At 43.4% G+C, this 5789-nt stretch overlaps 1 pseudogene; it reads left to right on the forward strand.

Moving 5' to 3' along the window:
- The first annotated feature begins 3498 nt into the window (after positions 1-3498).
- Positions 3499-4748, forward strand: LOC144828722 (large ribosomal subunit protein uL4 pseudogene; annotated as a pseudogene).
- Positions 4749-5789: the final 1041 nt, after the last annotated feature.

The raw sequence follows: 5789 nt of genomic DNA on the forward strand, positions 1-5789 counted from the left end.
TGTCGATCCTCCCTAAAATATTGTACCTATTTCAATGCCTTCCCACCCTGATCCCGCAACATCAGATACAGGGCCTTCAGTGCGACCTTACCACATTCATATGGGGCTGGCGTAGACCGCGATTTTCCCAGAAGATCCTCATGTTGCCACGCGATAGAGGAGGGTTAGCCTTTCCCAATCTTCTAGACTATTATTGGACCCCCATCTCCGCTTTGCGTCGGCGTGGACCACTACTGAAAGTTCAAAGGTCTGATTCCATATGGACAGGGTGGTCACCGGGCGCACCATCTGGGACCTCACGTGGCTCCACCGTACAGCGCACTCTAGAAGCGCCTATATGGCGGTACCCACTAAAACAGTAATGGATATCTGGGACAAGGTGCCGGTGCACAGGGGCCTTACAACCTTCCCCTCTTCCCACACTCCCATCGCGGGCAATCCACTATTTCCCCCGGCCTACCACTCCCAAGCTTATGATAAATGGGTGCAGGGGGGATGCAGAGTGGTCAGTGACCTCTATGAGGGGGGAGTACTTAAAACTTTTGTGCAGTGCAGAGAAGAATTTCACCTCCCACTGGGAGCTAGACTACAGTATGCGCAACTGCGGCACTGGGTCTCCTTGGTGGAGATGCAGCAGGCAGCTACCCGTCCATTTACCCCCTTTGAGAGGCTGGTCCGTTCCTTTGACGAGTCGAAGGGCCATATTTCTCGCACATATCAGATTTTACAACACCCCCCTGCGCTGCCTACTCACCCGTACTAACATAAGTGGCAACTGACGTCTGACACGGAAATGACACCCACACAGTAGGGTCGTTTATGGCTCGTCATACTCAAGGTCTACTGCAGTATCCCGCAAAGGAAAATGCATACAAAATCATGACCCAATGGTATTACACACCTGATCGACTGCACAAAATGTTTCCTGCCTCTTCCCCCATGTGCTGGAGGTGTTCAGCTGCATCCGGTGATTTCATACACATTTGGTGGGCCTGTCCACTTCTGACCTTGTTTTGGAAGAAAGTCCTTAGTCATATCAAACGGGTACTTTGTTTCCCCCTGCCTGAGTCTACAAACACGATCCTATTGGGCATCAAACCAGCCAACTTAAAGGCTATCACCCGAAGCGATTGGATTATAGCATTGCATATGCTTGGAGCAGCCAAGCAACTTATAGTGTTATATTGGAAGAAGGCGGAGGCGCCCCCTATCGCCGCTTGATACGTGCGCCTATGGCATGTCATAACCATGAATCTCCTTAAAGCACGTTTACAAGCATGTGACACTCGCTTCACCACTGTTTGGCAACCCCTAATTAAATACCTTTGCAAGCTAGAACATGCACGCTATCTGCTCGCCAAGCTTAGAGCGATGCGCCTTTTCGAAGATGCTGTCCTTCCGCCAGACCCCGACAGGCTACTCCCGCAACCGGTCCAACACTGCGCGTAACCTCCTTTCATAAGTAATAGGAACCCCACTAGCATGGACCATTAGCCCCGCCTCCTCCCCTCCCCCCCGCCCGCCCACACAATCTTTTCTTCTACTACTATCTAACGGCCTCCTTTGCCATTCACTATTTATCTGACTTCTTTCTTTCCGCTCATCTCGGTTCTTCTTCTCAGGGCCCCCTGCCCATGTTTTAGTGTTGATGTTTTTAGAGGACCCTGTGAATTCCCACTACTTTGGAATTCTCTTCCTGTTGAGATGCAATTGCTTGCTGATCTTCTAGCTTTTCGTAAAGCTTTAAAAACTTTTTTGTTTGAATAATTTGCCTTTGTCTTCTTCATTGTTATGTTCCCTGTAGGTGTTGCTTATTACTTGCTATGCGCCAGGACGCCCCTTAGCTGGGGCAGCTGTGCGCAGTACAAAAGTCTGTAACATAACATAACATAACAAATAAACATCGCCTTCTATGCTATGCCACACGGCCGGCCCAATACGGGTTGTAGGCGACATGCTGTGTTTAAATTACCATGCCACTGCCCCTTTTTTACTCATAGAGGCACTTCTATATTACGTGGCCGGCCCTGAATAGGGTTGTGGGCATGACGCTGTGTATACCTGGCCCTGTGTTCTGACCTTATTTTGAAAATAAAACAAATTTGTACAAAAAATAATTGCCCTCTTCCTTTGCTTTAATATTCAAACACTTTTAGAAACATTTCTTAAGTACAAACTCTCACAAAGTACTCTCATGTTTTAGTTCTAACATATGAAAAAAACGTACTTTCACCACATAAAGTACCTACGCAAATAATCCCTGTCACTATTTTTGTGATCCAATAAATTGTTCTGGGTTCCTTCCCACATGCAATTTCTGCTCTGCATACATGGCAGAGATCTCCACAGCTACAGTGGAGATCTGCGCCTACCACAGCAAACAGGAAATTATATACAGGAAGATGAATTCAGCCATTTTGAGGTAATTTTGTGCCATTTTCTCCATCCAGCTTTTCCTTTCTTTTTTATGAACCCCAACATGACTTAGAGACAAGATAAGAGGGCACCCCATTCACCGATGAAGAATTGTAGATAATTTATGAGGGAGTCCTCCAAAGATATCTTCAGCTTTATGAGTTTCCTGAGGTCCAGCTGATGAATGCAGCACAGACAGCATTTGGAGAGATATCACACACCCACCCTCCAGGTGGGTGTCCACACCTGGAGGGGGTAGCTATGTCACAAGCGCTAGGAGGATCGTTGTCCTGGGCAGGGATTAAGTCTCAGCGCATTCTGGGATTGAACTCTCAGCTACATTTCTGGCACCCCCACCCTCCCATAACACCACTGTACTGGAGGCTCCTGACAGCAGCCTGGTTGACCCTCGATGATCGGCTGAAAGAGTTTGAGCAGCAAATAAGTTGCAAGCATACTACTTTTATATTAAGAGAGTGGAGTCCACTCATTTGTTCTGTCTGAGCTTCGTTCTAGCATTCCACTTTGTAATTAACCTTTGTTACTTGTGTGTAATTAAAAGTATGAAAGTGTATAAATATTAACATGAATAGATTGTAATTTTGATTAGTTTCACTAATCATTTTATCTGGACATAATGGCAATTTATTTTCAAATTCTCTATTTTGAGTCAATGTAACAGTTGAAATACTACTTCATCATTTGAAAAATCTCTAACTTCCATTTCATCAAACTTAGTTTATCTGATTCTGGCATGGTAGACTGTTATCCTGCTTTTAAAACAGCATCTTTAATGCCATTACAATATGTAAATTCAGGTGATATTTTAAATATATATATAAAAATATTATACTAAACACAGAGTAAGACATAATCCTCTAGAATGCTTTTTGCCTTGTACAAATAAACTGTAATCAAAGATAGGCAGTGTATTTCAAAACATCTTTAAAAAATGTAATCACATGATGAAGCCAAAAAGACAACCATCTTTGAACAAACCTTGCTGATTTGTATGCCTGATTGAAAAAAGCTTTCGAAGGATGTGGCCGGCATCGAGGCAGTAGCGTGTAGCTGGCGCGCCGAGGGTACCGGGGTAGAATGGCCTGCGCCCGTCCCTTGATATCTGTGTACTCCGAAAAGGGGGAGGTATCAGGAAAAAATGTCACCTTGCCTGCTGTGTTGTGTTCAAGGCTCCTATTCGCCCAGATATTGTGAACTTTGTTCACACTAATTTACGGAAGAACAATAGACAACCCTATGCTGTCAGTGAATTAGCAGGGCATCAAACTAGTGCTGAATCATGGGGTACAGGCCGTGCTGTTGCTCGTATACCTCGTGTACGTGGCGGTGGTACGCACAGGTCTGGCCAGGGTGCCTTCGGCAACATGTGTCGTGGAGGTCGCATGTTTGCCCCTACCAAAACATGGAGACGATGGCATCGTAGAGTGAATATTACCCAGAAACGTTATGCAATCTGTTCGGCGTTGGCTGCTTCAGCTCTTCTTGCCCTGGTAATGTCAAAGGGCCACAGAATCGAAGAGGTCCCTTTGGTGGTTGAAGACAAAATTGAAGGCTACAAGAAGACTAAGGAAGCTGTACTGCTTCTCAAGAAGTTGAAAGCTTGTAATGACATCAAGAAGTTTTATGCATCTCAACGTATGCGTGCTGGAAAGGGAAAGATGAGAAACCGCCGTCGCATTCACCGTAGAGGCCCCTGTATCATTTACAGCGAGGACAATGGCATTATCAAGGCTTTCAGAAATATTCCAGGCATTACTCTGCTTAACGTTAACAAGCTGAATCTTCTCAGACTAGCTCCTGGTGGGCACGTTGGGCATTTCTGCATTTGGACAGAGAGCGCCTTCCGCAAGCTGGATGAATTGTATGGCACGTGGCGTAAACCTGCAACGCTTAAGTCCAACTACAACCTACCAATGCACAAGATTACTAATACAGATCTTAGCAGGATCCTGAAAAGCCAAGAGATCCAAAAGGCTTTGCGTGCACCTAACAAAAAGATCAAACGCAGAGTTCTTAAGCAGAATCCTCTTAAGAATTTGAGAATGATGGTAAAACTGAACCCGTATGCAAAGACTGTACGCCGTAATGCAATCCTGCGTCATCTTCCCAAACAAACACCAGACAAAACTGAGAAGCCTGAAGTTGTCAAAGTACCCAAGGAAGACAAAAAACCCAAGGAAGCCAAAAAGCCCACGGATCCCAAGAAAGTCAAGGGGAAACCCTCCAAATGAGCCTGAGACAGTGTTTCTAAACAATGGTTCAAACTGGCTGTAAAACAGGTCTAGCCATAATAAAGAGCTTAAAACAAAAAAAAAAAAAAAAAGAAAAAAGCTTTCGAAATTATCATTCTTCACTATGTGGAAATTTGTAAAAATTCATAGATAAACATTTGCTTTCTACATGTTTGGTAAAGACTGCACAATTCTATTTGTAGAATGTAGGGACATAATATTCCTTTCAAATAAAAGTACATTTGATATACAGTGCAGTATTGAACATGCAAATTAAACATTTCTCTCTTTTTTCACATTCCCTTTCAGCAACCCAGGCTGACTAATGAACATCACTGCAAGGCCCGGGGCAAAGAAGAACCTCCTTAACATGGACACAATGGTTGACACCACCACCATCTAGGAGGAGACATGCCACACCAGCAGAGGAAGTGCACCCCATCAGAGACAAAAAAGATCTGTTACCAAAAAAGTCCAGGAGGAGGCTGACAAGCCAACTGGGGGTAGGGAATGTGAAAAGTACCAGTCAGTGATTGTCAGTGATTGTCAAAGACAACTTTATTCTATTGCTATTTCATACAATCACAAAAGCACATGAAAACATACAAGTAATTGCACAGAATAATTAAAAAAAATATTAAAAATCAGCTGCTATTTCAAACAATCGTAAAAGTACATGGAATCCGGCATGTTATTGCACAAAATATCAGTAAAATACAATGCATAAAAATCAGAATTAATATTAATAAGTCATATGCGACTAATTCATCTGATAATTATATAATAATACTTTTCCTGAGGGTAACTACTTAAAAAAAATACATTGCTATTCTCCACACGATGTGTACATTATCCGAAGATTGTTATACAATGAACGCCAGGTGGCATTGTCTAATCCCCAGAGATTTTAAAATAGGGACAATCCATACTTTTCTCAATTCCCTATAAAATCTACAGAACAATACAAGAATAGTGGATTGGTCTGAGTGATTGTCACAAGGGCACATTTGCATTATTCGGGCCCAATCGTTCATTTTAGGAAAACTTACAATTTTGTGAAGGATCCCAAACCTAAATCTTGTCAATAGAAACCTATTATAGCCACCAGGTACAGTTGTTCAA

Source organism: Lissotriton helveticus, chromosome 4_1 (assembly GCF_964261635.1).
Source record: "Lissotriton helveticus chromosome 4_1, aLisHel1.1, whole genome shotgun sequence".
Lineage (NCBI taxonomy): Eukaryota > Metazoa > Chordata > Amphibia > Caudata > Salamandridae > Lissotriton > Lissotriton helveticus.